The 19,454-nt window shown below is 34.9% G+C and overlaps 1 long non-coding RNA gene across 1 annotated transcript in view; it reads right to left on the bottom strand.

Moving 5' to 3' along the window:
* Positions 1-15,848: 15,848 nt before the first annotated feature.
* The window catches only part of LOC112132317 (uncharacterized), a 141,610-nt gene continuing 138,004 nt past the window's right edge, over positions 15,849-19,454 (bottom strand). Inside the window, exon 4 of the long non-coding RNA XR_008522892.1 lies at positions 15,849-18,154. This is a non-coding gene — a long non-coding RNA (uncharacterized LOC112132317). The remainder of the gene's footprint in view (positions 18,155-19,454) is intronic.

Raw genomic sequence — 19,454 nt, forward strand, 5'->3', positions numbered from 1 at the left:
ACATGTGAGGGAGGGATCATGTGTGCTCCTTATTAGAATCTATCTAATGCCTGAGATGAAACTTTCTCCCCTGACCCCAACCCCATCCATGTAAAAATTGTCTTCCATGAAACCAGTCTCTGGTGCCAAAAAGGTTGGGGACTGCTGCTTTATTTGATCATCGACTCATCTGCAACATTATGTACAAATCCCTCAGTCACCTCTACAGGTTACTGCAGGGGACGGCGGCTTTACATACGGTCTTATTTTGTTTATTTTATATGTTTTGCCACCTTCATAGGATCTCCGATGCCAGATTATTTCTTATATATGTCTGTTCACTTGATTCTAGCCAACATATATTATTAACCTTGGTATCACTGGTAATTCACTAAGTTCCCAGCATATGGTAGATGACCAAAACAAATTTATATTTGTTACAATCATCAACATCTTGGGTTATTTGAGAGAAATTTCTTTTGCTTTCAACAAAATAATTGAATAGTTTTTTATTTCATGATAACATGAATCACGAAAGATGTAAATAAGAGTTGTACTATTTGAAAACCTATTTGCAATTAAGTTACTGCCTAAAAATACTTCATTTTAAGAAACTTACCCTATAAATTCTGTTTATGTCACAAACTCAAAAATATTTCTTAAATATAGTCTTTTAAAGTTACGGTAGGACATCACTTCAGTAAATAGTTTGAGATCTAGTGTTTGATAGCACAACAGGGCAACTTCAGTCAAAAATGATTTATTGTACATTTATAAATAACTAATATAGGATGATCAGAATGTTTGTAACATAAAGAAATGATAAATGCTTGAGGTGATGAATATCCCACTTATCCTGACGTGATTATTTATGCATTGTAATGCCCTTATCAAAATATCCCATATACTCCATAAATATATACACCTACTATGTACCCATAAAATTTAAAAAAATAAAAATATAATAATATATAAGATAAATTATTGAATATTTTATACTCTTAGAGAAAATATAATTTCTATGTTACTTTTAATACCAACAGCAGTATCTGAACATAACTATTTTTAACTTGACATATAAGTATGACATAAAGTTATTTAATTGTTTTAGTATTTAAATGAATAGCAGCATTCAGTTTTAGTATAGTAATGAACAATTCAAGTGCAGTTTTTAAGACTAAACTGATCCTAATGGAAAAACAAAAGTACATTTGAACATACATAACTGACTGGGCCTAAAGCAAAAGTAGATTATGAAAGAAAATGCTTAATGAAAGCTTCATATACACACACACAAAAAGACATAGAAAACAATATGAATTTATAAAATTTTTGAGTAAATGAAATTATAGAAAAAGAAAAATGCATATAAGAATGCATAGAGTCATACTATTTGTAAGCACAAATATTTAAAAAGGAAAAGAGAAATAAAGCTGAAAGTTGGTATGAATTATATTTGTTATTCTAAAAGCCACATTTGTCATTTAAATAATTTTGATCTTTGAATTTTATACTGTTATGTAATGGAAGTCACTAAAGTATTTTTAACTAGGTGGCTGACATGATAGTCATTGATGGTACCAGGAGCAAAAGAAGAGAAACGAAGTCAGATGTTATTTCAAAAATTCAGTACTATCAGTATGGATGAAAAAGAGTATGTGACAACAATAAATACCACTTGGTTTATTGCCCATGTAAGGGTAGAAGAAGAGAGAGAATTCAACAATGACTCAGTTTTTCTGTCTTGGGTAACTGGATGCACAATGATACCAAGCATTAAAATAGAAAAATATTTGTAGCCATAGTTTTGAAATATAATAATTAGGTGTGGTTAATTAATTATTCATTACAGACCAACCAAAACTTTTGATCTTGGACTTGATCTTGGATGTCCCATCCTTCAGAACTGTGAGAAAGAAATTTCTGTTGTTTAAGCTACCCACTCTAGTGTATTTTGTTTTGATAGCTTGAGCTGACTAAGATTTTGGTAGAAGTGGGGTGCTGCTATAACAAATGTCTGAAAATGTGGAAGCAGCTTTGGGACTGGCCAATGGGCAGAAACTGGAAGAGTTTTGAGGTACATCCTAGAAAAACAAATGTTAGGGGTAATTCTGGTGAGGCTCAGAAAGTAAAGAGGAAAGCTGGAAAGAAAAGGCTTCCATCTGCTTACAGAATATAGGAACAGAATATCTGATTCTATTTAACATCTGTGGATGTTAAGGGCCACTGCAAAATGTGAGATGGAAATAAAGAATATGTTATCAGAAACTTGAAGGAAGGTGATACTTATTATCAAGTGACAAGTAACTTAGATAAATTGTGTTTGTATTCTATGATTTCATGGAAGGTAGAACTTGCAAGCAATGAAGGTATATATTTAGCTGAGGATGTTTCTAAGTAAAGTGTTGAAGGAGTGACTTAGTTCCTGACAGCTTATAAGAAAATGCAAGAAAAGAGAGGGATGAATTGAAGAAGAAATTACTGAGCAAAGGAAAAAACAGAACTTGCAGATATTAAAAATTCTCATCCTATCCAAATACATTTCTCATTTTCATAATATTTTCTCATTTCTCTGAAGAGAATACTAAGAGTATCATTGAAAAAAATTGATAAAGTAGTCATAGGTGTGACTCATGAACTAAATCAATCATCTCAATAAAATCTAGAAATAGAGATGGGAATATGTCAGCAGAGACACTGCCAGTTTGAGCTGAGGGGACAGAGAAGGAAGGACAGAATAAAGGAAGCCTAGATTTTACAGGAAAAAACTATAGATCTACTTGACTGGAAAAGTACGATATCTATCAAGAAAAGGGAAGAAATGTGTCATTAGTCACAATAACCAGTATATAGAAACAATCTAAGTGTTCAACAACAGATGAGTGGATAAATAATTATTTTGTGTATATAGTACCCAGCCTTAGAAAAACTAGGACATTGCTATTTTTGACAACATGGATGAACCTTAAGAGAATTATGCTAAGTGAAGTAAGTTAATCTCACAACTAACTTCACTTACCTTACTTCGCATGATCTCACATATATGTGAAATCTAAAAATACTGAACTGAAACAGAGTAAAATGGGGACCTCAGGGGCAGAGTCAGTGGTGGGGGACAGGATTGAGAAGATGTTGGTCAAAAGTTACAAAACTTCAGTTAGACAGAAGGAATAACTTTAACAGATCTACTTAACAACATAATTACTATATTAATAACAATATGTGTATTCTTGAAAAATGCTAAGAGAATGGATTGTAAGTGTTCTCACCACAAAAATCTGTGAGTTAATACATATGTTAATTAACTTGATTTAACCATTCCACAATGTACAGATATTTAAAAACATCATGTGGTACACAATAAACATATACAATTTTATCTGTCAATTAAAAACAGGGCTAGCTCAGTCTCTAATCAGTGAAATAATGTTTCACATTACATTTATCCTTTATATACTAAGCACAGAAAGCATAGCACTGGGACATTTTTATTCTTAGGACAGGGATTGACAGAAATAAAAGTCAAGATAGTAAACATTTTAGGTTTCGTGGGCCATATAGTCCTGTGTCACAAGTACCCAACACTGTCATGGCAGTGTGAAAGCAATTATAAACAAAAACAGGTGTTTGGCTGGCCAGATTTGGCCTGTCAGCCATAGTGCATTGACCCTTGTTTTAGACTCAATGTTTGAGGATTACCATCAAAATAATTTGAATGTCTTGCTCTGTGAAGCCTGACTAAAAATAATAACATTAATGGTATAGGGGAAATAAACGTGTATATGAACATCCGCAAATCTCACAGTATAAAAGTTGATTCCTTCAGCAGCTTATAAAGAAGACAAGTACTTTGTTCAACCTTTCCCACACATACATAGAACTACAAACTGTTTATTACCTCATTATATTTATATAAAAATAATCATTATATATTTGAGAAAATCTACAGCATAAAAGATAAAAAATATAGTAAAAAATAGCGGGGTGCAGTGGCTCACACCTGTAACCCCATCACTTTGGGAGGCCAAGGTGTGCGGATCACCTGAGGTTGGGAGCTCGAGACCAGTCTGACTAACATAGAGACACCCCATCCCTACTACAAATACAAAATTAGCCAGTTGTGGTGGTCCATGCCTGTGATCCCAACTACTCAGGAGGCTGAGGCAGGAGAATGGCTTGAATCCGGGAGGCGGAGGTTGCAATTAACTGAGATCACTCCATTGCACTCCAGTCTGGGCAATAAGAGCGAAACTCTGTTTAAAAAAAAAAAAAATATATATATATATATATATATATGTATCTCATATATATTTACTATATATATTATGTGTATATATAGTAAAAGATAAGAAAGCTTGACATCAAGGAAAGAGATACTTTGGCAACAGAGTGAAATTTAAAATAAATTTATTTGGCATTTTATTTTATTTTTTATTTTTTTTAATCTGGCATTTTAAAGAAGATATTGCAACCATAAAAAGCCAGAATTCTATAGTAATAAACTAGAAATAGAACAAAATACATTTGAGTATTACTAATTGTTGCTTAAGTTCAAAAAATAAATGTCTAAAATATAAAATTTTTTAAATTATCACAGAATTCACAAAAAGCACATATACTATGAAAGAAAATTTAAAAGACAGAAGATCTACTGAAAAAAAGAGAATAAAGAAAATGGAGTTAAACAAAATTTTAAATAGAAAATATGAGAAAATTAATCACATCTAGATGAAACATGTATTTACATGGAGAGGGTTCTCTGAATAACACTTAAATTTAAAAAATAAAATTATTTTAACCTTAGAATTCTGAGGTAAATTATCATTCAAGTGTGATGGTGAAATAAAGTTTCTGGGATTGAAAAATGTTATTACCTATATAACCCCTATTAGGAAATTATTTTAAAATACACTTTTGAAAATAGGGAAGTAAACCAACGAGAGAAAACAGGGGATAGAACCTAACAGAGGTGATGTCCATGAGGATCAACAAAACCAATGTGGGAGAAGAATTAGGGACTGCAATCTTTAAGAAGTATGGTGATTTATTAGAAGAGTCAAAATCACTTAGACCATGAAAGCTCTTCATAAATACAGTAAAAACAATTAATGGGGTCTGAAAAGAAAAAAAAAATTTAAAGTTTTACATAGAACCTTTTTTTAACAGGCATTGTTATAACAACACTGCACTCATAGATAATTAAATCCTATGTCAAAAAGTTCATTGTAAAGTAAGATTGTTGATAATAATTGCACAAAAGCTACATTTTGATTTTCAATGTTTAGTGCCATAATACAAATTATGGTAGACTTAAAGTATAGTAATACAAAGTAGATTCCATAGAAGACATGATCCTATTTCACTGTAATATGGGAGAAATATTGTGGAAATTTAGTGACAAATTGAGATTATGGTTACTGTTTGTATTATATATGTGCAATATATGACTGTTGAGGCTTCCCTGACAGAGTAACATAATGCCTTTTGACATATTCTGCTATGTGGTGAAATGCTTTTGACTCATAATTAAAGACTAGTGTCTACATATTTCATTTGATAAAATCTACCTGACAAAGCGTTACAGCAATAATGTTAGTTGAAGTTTAAAGTGCTTATAAATCTCTTCAAATATTTTTTACACTTGTCCTATCAATAAACATAACTTTTTAGTTAAAAATACACATTTATATCCAAAGTATAGTCTTAAATCCTTCCCCAGTACATTCCTCTAATTACCGTAGTTTTCCGGCCTACATTTTGTTATCTATAAACCAATGATTGGTTTGTCATTAACAGGAGAGTAATTGCAACAGTGTTTTTTTGGCATTTCTTCTTCCAAGCATATCAAGATCAGCATACATGTTTTTTCATTAGCTCACAGCACAAATGGTTGACAGTTTGGGGATCTGTACAGCTGTTCTTGCTAAATTTCATTATTTGATCCGTCTTGATGAAGGAAAGGTTGTTATACTAGTATGCTGACAAACTGACAAACCTTGCTTCTGCTCTTACAACTTTTTAAACATCATAGTTAATATTCATCTAGTGTTCCTCAACTGTGTGCCACAGGAGGGCATACATTCACATACAGTTAACTGAGAAATCATGGTGACGATTCAGACAAATATTGGAAGTGATATGCTGATGGTAGCAGTCTATGATTTGACCCAGATTAAGAAAAATATATGTCATTTTTCCTCTTATGCAATGTATGTTTATGGAAAAAGCATTTAGTTATTTGTCACAGTATTTTTCACTGTCTACTACATTTCTGTTGTATTTTATTTTTCTATTTTATCACTTTAAATATGCTATCATGGTAATTTCATATTGAAATACAAAAATAATAGAGCTTATTAAATAAAATCCCGGTAAAATATTTACATAACAGAAATGAAAATTGAATAACCACATGATATTTGTTTAAATCCACCTATCCTACATATGCAAATAGACATAATGAGGGGGTAAAATTTCTGCATTTAGATCTCAGCAACATTTGAATCTTTTTGAAGTAATCATTTCATAAGATTGACAGTTTTCCTAAAGTTAGACTGTGTTGCCTTCATTGTGCTTTGAAAAAAATGTATAAAAGTGAGGAAATAATAAATACTAAATGTCAATGCAAGATGAGTTATTGCAAAAGTTTTGTAAACTTTTGACCCTGATTATCATTAATTCTGATTTTGAATTTCAGTTTAAGTTTATTGTTCTTATTCTACCATTCTTTTTCTACAAGGGATTTTAAATGATAACATATAGCAACTCACTTTCTCATCTTTGTAGAAATCAAAAATTATTTACATATGTATTTACTCACTGAGGATGGTTCTTCAAAATTTTAAACTATTAACTTTATAAATGTTCTAATACTGGTGTTTTTAACCCATTGTTTTTATTTTTTAATATTGGATTTCTTTTCATACACGGTTTTATGTCAAAAAACAAATTTTATTTGAACTACAATGCTATAGTAAAAAGTTCATTTTTTTACTTTAGTCAGTTTTATTATCAATTTTGCATTTTTTTATTGAGCTGAATCTTAAAAGGTAGGTTAAAAATTGTGCAGGAAGAGCAAAAGAGAAAAAACTTTCAGTGGAAAAAACAGATGAATGTCAAGTACAGATATATATCAAGGACAAAACTGAATGAAACAAATGTTCAGAAGTGGAATACGATTTTTTTCCATAATTTATCCATTTTCATATGTATATAGGTATCATTTCTAATTCTATGTTGTTATCAGATTTGATGACTTATTTGCCTATTTCCCTTTTCTTTATAGCTATTTTTGTTACTCATACATAGAATAGCTCCTACTACACTAATTATATTTTAATTCTGAATTATTGGGAAGGCACTCTCCTGGGCACTAGAAAAATAGCACAAATGTAAAAGTCAAAAATACATTATTTTCATTTTCAAGTTGCTTATGATCTAACCAGTGGGGTAATTGGCTGCTTTCTCTACTACTGATTCTTGGCGCTTGCTGGGTTCTTCCAGTCCCATTTGTTCTTTAAAGCCAGTGATCTGTAGCCTCAGTTTGAATCAGAGATGACTTTAAAATAGATACTCAAAACAGTGATGACTGAATGGTACAACTATTTACAATAGGCATTTCCTCTCTTGTCAGAGTTAATGAAGACATTGTGAGCAGCAGTTTTTGGACTGTCTACCAAGGATAATGTCATTCTTCCATAAATATTTAAAATGTAACATAAAAAGTTAAAGCTAAATAAGTGAATGAAACTAATGTTTTTGTATGGATTACACTTATTTTAATATATAATGAACACATTTTTGTTATATATAATTAATTAGCCACACGTATCACTTTTATTTCAAGTCAAGGAAAAACAGGTAACTTCTTAGTAAGGACTGGCTGTTTCATAGCCAATCATTCCACATGTAACCTGTTGGGGAGGCAAAATATTCTCAACCCAATATTTGAATAGCCATACACATCATGAAAATATTTCACTCTAAATAATTTGGAGAAAATATTTATAGGTCATTTTCAATTTTCCATGAGCTTTTGTTTCTCAAAGAGCTCCATCACACCTTTGTACACACAGCATCTGTTGACCCAAAATAAGTGGGTTGCTTGCATCTGCTCTAGTCTCTTCTGTGCATATGCACAGTTTCTGGTCAACCCAGGATATGGACATGGCTTATCAATTTCTCTACACCTATCTCACTCCTAGAACTGCCTCTTAAATTCCTCAGCTAGTCCTTTGGTCTATTATTCGAGCCAACAGAACAACCCTAGCTGGCAGGGTCAGTAGCCCTCCCGTTTGCTTGCCACTAAGATCACCACTTCAAGTGATACTTCTCCAAATTAGGTAAACCTCTCCTGACAGCAGCAGCAAAACAGCTGGTTTCACACCCTGCCCTACCTTATGTAACTACCAGGTTGCCAAAGCCAGGTGGGGATGGGAGCCACTGTTTACGGGAATTTCATAAGTAACCTAGATTTCACTAGAGACTTAACAGGCAACTAAATGGTACAGAAATCATGCAATCTATAGCTCCCCTTTGATATTAGATGTAACTGTAAACATATTTCCATTTTATCTAAAGGCAAATGAAAGTTAAAATTATATAAGAATAAGTAAATTTTCGTAAAATGTGTGGAAATGAATCAGCCACTCACTTGCTATATGTTCTTAGCACAGAGTCCAACCTGCTATCTCTTTGTCTGTAAAATGGCATCAGTGCAACCACATGGCTATAATAAAGTAGCTGACTGTGACAATCCATTTAAGACAATATTTAAAGTATTCCATAATATCAAACTGGAAACTATAAAATCTTCACAGAGAGTGTATTCCCCTAACTTTTGATCTATCATCTTCACACTTTTCAAGTTGTCCATCGTGACAATAAAACTTCAATAAAAGTCTGATCAATAGTATTTATAGGAGGATTTCTTTGTATATCCTATAAACTGTAGATTTACCTTACTTCTCTACATTGCTTTTTTATTTTTTAAAGAATTACCATTATTATTATTATTATTTGAGAGGCAGAGTTTCACTCTTGTTGCCCAGGCTGGAATGCAATGGTGCGATATCAGCTCACTGCAACCGCTGCCTCTCGGGTTTAAGCAATTCTCCTGCCTCAGCCTCCTGAGTAGCTGGGATTACAGGCTCCTGCCACCACACCTGGCTAGTTTTGTTGTTGTTTTTTTTTTTTGTATTTTTAGTAGAGACAAGGTTTCTCCATATTGGCCAGGCTGGTCTCAAACTCCTGACCTCAGATGAACCACCCACCTCAGCCTCCCAAAGTGTTGGGATTACAGGCATGAGCCACCGCGCCCGGCCTTAAAGAATTATTTTTTAAATGTATGAACTATATGCCAACAAATTTGAAAACCTAGAAGAAATAGATAAATTCTTTTATATTGTTTTAAAATAAATACATAATATCACAGGAAAAAAATCTCAAAGATAAATAGAACTTCCATTATGTTCCAAAGGCCATTTTCCACCTATATTTTACTTAAAACATTTTCTGATTATGTAAAGAACAGATTTTTGTAATACAAAATTTGGAAACTGCAGAAAACAACTGAAAATAAATATCTAGGGGGAGGAGCCAAGATGGCCGAATAGGAACAGCTCCCGTCTACAGCTCGAGCGTGAGCGATGCAGAAGATGGGTGATTTCTGCATTTCCATCTGAGGTACCGTGTTCATCTCACTAGGGAGTGCCAGACAGTGGGCGCAGGTCAGTGGGTGAGTGCACCGTGCGCCAGCCGAAGCAGGGGCGAGGCATTGCCTCACTCGGGAAGCGCAAGGGGTCAGGGAGTTCCCTTTCCAGGGGTGACAGACGGCACCTGGAAAATCGGGCCACTCCCACCCGAATACTGTGCTTTTCCGACGGCCTTAGGAAACGGTGCCCCAGGAGAGTATAGCCCGCACCTGGCTCAGAGGGTCCTACGCCCACGGAGTCTCGCTGATTGCTAGCACAGCAGTCTGAGATCAAACAGCAAGTCGGCAGCGAGGCTGGGGGAGGGGCGTCTGCCATTGCCCAGGCTCCCTTAGGTAAACAAAGCAGCCTGGAAGCTTCAACTGGGTGGAGCCCACCACAGCTCTAGGAGGCCTGCCTGCCTCTGTAGGCTCCACCTCTGGGGGCAGGGCACAGACAAACAAAAAGACAGCAGTAACCTCTGCAGACTTAAATGTCCCTGTCTGACAGCTTTGAGGAGAGCAGTGGTTCTCCCAGCACGCAGCTGGAGATCTGAGAACGGGCTGACTGCCTCCTCAAGTGGGTCCCTGACCCCTGACCCCTGAGCAGCCTAACTGGGAGGCATCCCCCAGCAGGGGCAGACTGACACCTCACATGGCCGGCCAGGTACTCCAACAGACCTGCAGCTGAGGGTCCTGTCTGTTAGAAGGAAAACTAACAGAAAGGACATCCACACCAAAAACCCATCTGTACATCACCATCATCAAAGACCAAAAGTAGATAAAACCACAAACATGGGGAAAAAACAGAGCAGAAAAACTGGAAACTCTAAAAAGCTGAGTACCTCTCCTCCTCCAAAGGAACGCAGTTCCTCACCAGCAACGGAACAAAGCTGGACGGAGAATGACTTTGACGAGCTGAGAGAAGAAGGCTTCAGACGATCAAATTACTCCGAGCTACGGGAGGATATTGAAACCAAAGGCAAAGAAGTTGAAAACTTTGAAAAAAATTTAGAAGAATGTATAACTAGAATAACCAATACAGAGAAGTGCTTAAAGGAGCTGATGGAGCTGAAAACCAAGGCTCGAGAACTACGTGAAGAATGCAGAAGCCTCAGGAGCCGATGCGATCAAATGGAAGAAAGGGTATCAGCCCTGGAAGATGAAATGAATGAAATGAAGTGAGAAGGGAAGTTTAGAGAAAAAAGAATAAAAAGAAACGAGCAAAGCCTCCAAGAAATGTGGGACTATGTGAAAAGACCAAATCTACGTCTGATTGGTGTACCTGAAAGTGACGGGGAGAATGGAAACAAGTTGGAAAACACTCTGCAGGATATTATCCAGGAGAACTTCCCCAATCTAGCAAGGCAGGCCAACATTCAGATTCAGGAAATACAGAGAACGGCACAAAGTTACTCCTCGAGAAGAGCAACTCCAAGACACATAATTGTCAGATTCACCAAAGTTGAAATGAAGGAAAAAATGTTAAGGGCAGCCAGAGAGAAAGGTCGGGTTACCATCAAAGGGAAGCCCATCAGACTAACAGCGGATCTCTCGGCAGAAACCCTACAAGCCAGAAGAGAGTGGGGACCAATATTCAACATTCTTAAAGAAAAGAATTTTCAACCCAGAATTTCATATCCTGCCAAACTAAGCTTCATAAGTGAAGGAGAAATAAAATACTTTACAGACAAGCAAATGCTGAGAGATTTTGTCACCACCAGGCCTGCCCTAAAAGAGCTCCTGAAGGAAGCGCTAAACATGGAAAGGCACAACCGGTACCAGCCACTGCAAAATCATACTGAAATGTAAAGACCATCGAGACTAAGAAGAGACTGCATCAACTAACGAGCAAAATAACCAGCTAACATCATAATGACAGGATCAGATTCACACATAACAATATTAACTTTAAATGTAAATGGACTAAATGCTCCAATTAAAAGACACAGACTGGAAAATTGGATAAAGACTCAAGACCCATCAGTGTGCTGTATTCAGGAAACCCATCTCACGTGCAGAGACACACATAGGCTCAAAATAAAAGGATGGAGGAAGATCTACCAAGAAAATGGAAAACAAAAAAAGGCAGGGGTTGCAATCCTAGTCTCTGATAAAACAGACTTTAAACCAACAAAGATCAAAAGAGACAAAGAAGGCCATTACATAATGGTAAAGGGATTAATTCAACAAGAAGAGCTAACTATCCTAAATATATATGCACCCAATACAGGAGCACCCAGATTCATAAAGCAAGTCCTGTGTGACCTACAAAGAGACTTAGACTCCCACACATTAATAATGGGAGACTTTAACACCCCACTGTCAACATTAGACAGATCAACGAGACAGAAAGTCAACAAGGATACCCAGGAATTGAACTCAGCTCTGCACCAAGCGGACCTAATAGACATCTACAGAACTCTCCACCCCAAATCAACAGAATATACATTTTTTTCAGCACCACACCACACCTATTCCAAAATTGACCATATACTTGGAAGTAAAGCTCTCCTCAATAAATGTAAAAGAACAGAAATTATAACAAACAGTCTCTCAGATCACAGTGCAATCAAGCTAGAACTCAGGATTAAGAATCTCACTCAAAACCGCTCAACTACGTGGAAACTGAACAACCTGCTCCTGAATGACTACTGGGTACATAACGAAATGAAGGCAGAAATAAAGATGTTCTTTGAAACCAACGAGAACCAAGACACAACATACCAGAATCTCTGAGATGCATTCAAAGCAGTGTGTAGAGGGAAATTTATAGCACTAAATGCCCACAAGAGAAAGCAGGAAAGATCCAAAATTGACACCCTAACATCACAATTAAAAGAACTAGAAAAGCAAGAGCAAACACATTCAAAAGCTAGAAGAAGGCAAGAAATAACTAAAATCAGAGCAGAACTGAAGGAAATAGAGACACAAAAAACCCTTCAAAAAATCAATGAATCCAGGAGCTGGTTTTTTGAAAGGATCAACAAAATTGATAGACCACTAGCAAGATTAATAAAGAAAAAAAGAGAAAAGAATCAAATAGGAGCAATAAAAAATGATAAAGGGGATATCACCACCGATCCCACAGAAATACAAACTACCATCAGAGAATATTACAAACACCTCTATGCAAATAAACTAGAAAATCTAGAAGAAATGGATAAATTCCTCAACACATACACCCTCCCAAGACTAAATCAGGAAGAAGTTGAATCTCTGAATAGACCAATAACAGGAGCTGAAATTGTGGCAATAATCAATAGCTTACCAACCAAAAAAAGTCCAGGACCAGATGGGTTCACAGCCGAATTCTACCAAAGGTACAAGGAGGAGCTGGTACCATTCCTTCTGAAACTATTCCAATCAATAGAAAAAGAGGGAATCCTCCCTAACTCATTTTATGAGGCCAGCATCATCCTGATACCAAAGCCTGGCAGAGACACAACCAAAAAAGAGAATTTTAGACCAATATCCTTGATGAACATTGATGCAAAAATCCTCTATAAAATACTGGCAAACAGAATCCAGCAGCACATCAAAAAGCTTATCCACCATGATCAAGTGGGCTTCATCCCTGGGATGCAAGGCTGGTTCAATATACGCAAATCAATAAATGTAATCCAGCATATAAATAGAACCAAAGACAAAAACCACATGATTATCTCTATAGATGCAGAAAAGGCCTTTGACAAAATTCAACAACCCTTCATGCTAAAAACTCTCAATAAATTAGGTATTGATGGGACGTATCTCAAAATAATAAGAGCTATTTATGACAAACCCACAGCCAATATCATACTGAATGGGCAAAAACTGGAAACATTCCCTTTGAAAACTGGCACAAGACAGGGATGCCCTCTCTCACCACTTCTATTCAACATAGTGTTGGAAGTTCTGGCCAGGGCAATTAGGCAGGAGAAGGAAATCAAGGGTATTCAATTAGGAAAAGAGGAAGTCAAATTGTCCCTGTTTGCAGATGACATGATAGTATATCTAGAAAACACCATTGTCTCAGCCCAAAATCTCCTTAAGCTGATAAGCAACTTCAGCAAAGTCTCAGGATACAAAATCAATGTACAAAAATCACAAGCATTCTTATACATCAATAACAGACAAACAGAGAGCCAAATCATGAGTGAACTCCCATTCACAATTGCTTCAAAGAGAATAAAATACCTAGGAATCCAACTTACAAGGGACGTGAAGGACCTCTTCAAGGAGAACTACAAACCACTGCTCAATGAAATAAAAGAGGATACAAACAAATGGAAGAACATTCCATGCTCATGGGTAGGAAGAATCAATATCATGAAAATGGCCATCCTTCCCAAGTTAATTTACAGATTCAATGCCATCCCTATCAAGTTACCAATGACTTTCTTCACAGAATTGGAAAAAACTACTTTAAAGCTCATATGGAACCAAAAAAGAGCCCGCATCGCCAAGTCAATCCTAAGCCAAAAGAACAAAGCTGGAGGCATCACACTACCTGACTTCAAACTATACTACAAGGCTACAGTAACCAAAACAGCATGGTACTGGTACCAAAACAGAGATATAGATCAATGGAACAGAACAGAGCCGTCAGAAATAATGCCACATATCTACAACTATCTGATCTTTGACAAACCTGACAAAAACAAGAAATGGGGAAAGGATTCCCTATTTAATAAATGGTGCTGGGAAAACTGGCTAGCCATATGTAGAAAGCTGAAACTGGATCCCTTCCTTACACCTTATACAAAAATCAATTCAAGATGGATTAAAGACTTAAATGTTAGACCTAAAACCATAAAAACCCTAGAAGAATACCTAGGCATTACCATTCAGGACATAGGCATGGGCAAGGACTTCATGTCTAAAACACCAAAAGCAATGGCAACAAAAGCCAAAATTGACAAATGGGATCTAATTAAACTAAAGAGCTTCTGCACAGCATAGGAAACTACCATCAGAGTGAACAGGCAACCTACAAAATGGGAGAAAATTTTCGCAACCTACTCGTCTGACAAAGGGCTAATATCCAGAATCTACAATGAACTCCAACAAATTTACAAGAAAAAAACAAACAACCCCACCAAAAAGTGGGCGAAGGACATGAATAGACACTTCTCAAAAGAAGACATTTATGCAGCCAAAAAACACATGAAAAAATGCTCACCATCACTGGCCATCAGAGAAATGCAAATCAAAACCACAATGAGATACCATCTCACACCAGTTAGAATGGCAATCATTAAAAAGTCAGGAAACAACAGGTGCTGGAGAGGATGTGGAGAAATAGGAACACTTTTACACTGTTGGTGGGACTGTAAACTAGTTCAACCCTTGTGGAAGTCAGTGTGGCGATTCCTCAGGGATCTAGAACTAGAAATTCCATTTGACCCAGCCATCCCATTACTGGGTATATACCCAAAGGACTATAAATCATGCTGCTATAAAGACACATGCACATGTATGTTTATTGCAGCATTATTCACAATAGCAAAGACTTGGAACCAACCCAAATGTCCAACAATGATAGACTGGATTAAGAAAATGTGGCACATATACACCATGGAATACTATGCAGCCATCAAAAATGATGAGTTCATGTCCTTTGTAGGGACATGGATGAAATTGGAAATCATCATTCTCAGTAAACTATCGCAAGAACAAAAAACCAAACACCGCATCTTCTCACTCATAGGTGGGAATTGAACAATGAGAACACATGGACACAGGAAGGGGAACATCACACTTCGGGGACTGTTGTGGGGTGGGGGGAGGGGGGAGGGATAGCATTGGGAGATATACCTAATGCTAGATGACGAGTTGGTGGGTACAGCCCACCAGCATGGCACATGTATACATATGTAACTTACCTGCACGTTGCGCACATGTACCATAGAGCCTAAAGTATAATAATAATAATAATAATAATAATAAAAGAAAATAAATATCTAAAACAATACATCCAAAATAGCAACTATTAACATGAAGTATTTTCTTTTAAAAAGCTTTGCTTTTAAGCACAATGTTCAAGAAGTAAAACTTATTCTGATACTTTATTAGCTAGTAAAATTAAACATTTTTTCATTTGCCTAAAATCTATTCGCTATTGTTTTCTTCTGAGTTCGTTTTAGGATTCTCTATATGTTGTTTATCAAATAGCATACTTTTTTTTTTTTTTAGAATAAACTTTGCCAAAAAATTTATTAACTAACTAATCAGGGAACAAGCAGGATGGTAGATTTGCTTCAAAGGAAGATAAATTGGGGGAAGTATACATAGTAGTTAAAGGAAAGAATATTTGAGTAAGGTTTCCAATTCACATTCAAAAGAAAACCATAGATTTGAGCTTGTAATTTACTATACTGTACAAAGCCCAGAAACTATTAATATCTCTACAAGAAAAAATTAGTTTTCTTTGCTTTCTTCAAGTAAATCCATTTGCATAAATATCAGTTCTCTACAAGATAACATCTATCCTTACAGCATTGTAAAATGCACTAATCGGTACTAAAGAGTAAATCAAAGATATCCACACTTATAAAGAATCAGGTAATCATCGATGGGCCTGCTAGATATATCTACCTGACTCTGAAGGAACACACAGTAATTTTTCTTCTCTATTACAAATTTTTGAGCATTTTTTCCTAACAGTGGTTCTTGTGATCATAAATGTTCTCCAAAGATTATTCTTGATCACAAAAAAGATTGACAGTGATGAATGAATGGTACAACTATTTACAACAGGCATTTCCTGTTATAGAATAAATAAATGGAATAAAACTTATTTTATTCATTTTTTTTAAGAGGTACAACAAGAGGTTTTAACATAGGTATGCCTTTATGTCTTTATGGAGTTGAGCAACTTCTAAGGCCAAATAATTAACTTCTCTTAGGAACTTTTATAAGTGATATAGGGATATATTTTAGATAACTTGTGTCACACCAGGGATCTTTTTTATATTATTACTATCATTCTTTGCTCTTTTTCTTTTTCTTTTGAGATTAAGAAGTTTAACCCAACAAGATTGTCTCCACTAGATTTTACTTATACTACTTATAAATGAGGCTGCATATCTCCCTCTCTCTGAGGTCCCACAAAACTGTTAAGTTTCTTGGTCTGGCAGAAAGTGACCTTCATCACCACATAAAATATAGACCATAGTAAACCATTAAACTGACACCACTCAATTTTTCTGGGTAGGCTTGGTGGGAATTGTTTCACTGAAGAAATATTACTCAATTCCTTTAACTCAATTCTTTTTCATACTTATTGAATAACATATATTCTAAATTTTCTTGTAAAATTGACATAAAGAAAAAATAGATTTCAGCAGATTAAAATCTCACACATATACTGTATGATCAGAGTGTAAACAGATTAAAATAACATCAATAAAGCATCTCCAAAAGCAGTGAATATCCAGAAATAAAACAACTTAATTCTAAACAGCTAATGTGTTAAAGAATTTACAATGGATATTAAAAAGATTTGAAGTTCAATAATAATGAAAGCACAATTTACCAATTTTCAGGGGACATATAAAGCTATACCTAGAAGAAAATGTATAGCTGTAAAGATGTATATTAAGAAAGAAAGAAATATTTAAAATAAAGAATACAGGCTTCAATCATTAGAAGCTAGAAAAAAGTAAAAATGTTATCAAAATATGTAGAAAGAAAGAATAGATAGGAGTGAAAATAAATTAAATGAAAAAAGAAGACAATAGAATAAAACACTTAAAAAGAAGATGTTTTGCAAAAGTCAGTAGAATTGATAAACCTATAGGTAGACTCAGAGAGAAAGAGGGAGAACACAAATTATCTATATCGGAAATGAGAAAGGGGTCACCACTACATATTGTATAGGTAAGAAAAGAAAAATACTACATAAATATGAATTTCACAGATATTAGAAAGAAAAAAAGTGTGTGTATATACAAATACAGGTGTAAGTATTAGAATTTTACTCCAAAGTACTTAAAAAGTTAAAGTGGAAAAATGCCTTGAAAGAGAAATGTTATCAAATATAACTCAAAAGGAAACAGAAAGTTTTAATAGACTTATATTTAGAAGAATTGAATTTGTAAACAAAAAATTTCTCACAAAGAAAATTTTAAGCCTTGAAGAATTCACATGTAAATTCTATGTAATATTAAATAAAAAAACAATACTTATCTATACAAATTTGTTTAGAAAATAGAAGAACAGATGTTGGCAAGGATGCAAAAAAATAGGAACGCTTCTACACTGTTGGTGGGAGTGTTAACTAGTTCAACCATTGTGGAAGACAGTGTGGCGATTCCTCAAGGATCTAGAACCACAAATACCATTTGACCCAGCAATCACAAACTCCCTCATGGCCTGTATGGTTTCCATTGAGAAATTGTTGCCAGGTGAATTGGGATTCTTTTATATGCTAGTTGATTCTCTTATCTTGCTGCTTTCAGTATCATCTCTTTGTCCTTGACTTTGAGTTTGATTATTATATGCCTTGGGAAAAATCAATAAGAAAAACAGATGTGTTGGTTACAAAGCTATAGATATATGTAATTATTTGGAGTTTTACAAATTTTGTCTTTTTTTTCTTTCTTCCAAAACTTTATTGTAAGGTGATGGTGCCACAGATTGGAGCAAATCTAGGCTATCTTGGCTTCCAAATAATTCTGCTAGTGTAAAATATCTCACCTAGAAATCTTTTGATAAGCAAATGACTATTTAATTTTAAAAATGTAAACAAGCTACATGTATTGAAAGCTTCCAGTTTTAGATAGTATGCTAGGCTTTATCAGACCAATAATAAACATAATATTTTCTCTGCTTTTGAGGAGCCAACAATATTAGAGGTAGACAAACTAAATATTGTACTAGATTTTGAAATTTATAAAAGGATGTAATAGAGTAAGAAAATGTCTCATACAATTGCATAGAAGAACTAAATTATTCTGCATAATGTCTGACAGATGAAATTACATTTTTCACCAAGTGTATTTGTTTTGAATGATGCATAGGAAAAAATAACCAAGCAGTGGGCAGAAGATAAGAATTTGGGCAGGTATGTGGTAAAATGAAACTTCTCTAAAAATTAAATCTTCATTATGAATGGACTATGAAGATTACTAACATATGAACATTGAAGAGCTTGTTAGAGCTATATTTTTTAGGGTCATATACACTATCTTGCTGGGGAGAAACTACTTAAGTTTTAAATGGAAAAGGTGACATGATTATGTCAGAGAGTTAGAGTAATAATTTTGGGCACTTTGCAAAAGTCATTTTTTTGTTGCTAAAAGCTAAAAAAGCTTTCTGTTGTACATTAAAGAGTGGATTGAGAGACTATTGTAATAATTCAGGTGATAAATGGCAAGTTCTTGAACTATGATAATATCCTTGAAGATGAAGGCAAAAGTATAGAATAGAAATCTATTTGGATAAGTAATAGCTTTTGTACATTTCCGAACAATATTTCTAATGATATTGCTAAAAAACACCAAGACGTTACAGTGAATGTTAACGCAAAGAAGAGCAAAATAGTGGGAAACAGGAACAAACAAGAGTGAAAACAACAAACAAGAAAAGAATATTATGTCAAAGATGGCCAACTAGAAGCCATGGCATTCAGAGGCTCCCATCGAGAAAACCATAATAAGCATGTGAATCTTCACCAGCAACCAAGGTATCCAGGTTCTCTCATCAAAATTGACTAGAAGGCTGCCCCGTGGAGAGAAGGAAGAGGAGTGTGATGTGGCAGCCCATCTGAGAGCCACAAGAGGAAGGGGTACACCCCTACCCT

Source organism: Pongo abelii, chromosome 11, assembly GCF_028885655.2.
Source record: "Pongo abelii isolate AG06213 chromosome 11, NHGRI_mPonAbe1-v2.0_pri, whole genome shotgun sequence".
NCBI classification, from domain to species: Eukaryota; Metazoa; Chordata; class Mammalia; order Primates; family Hominidae; genus Pongo; species Pongo abelii.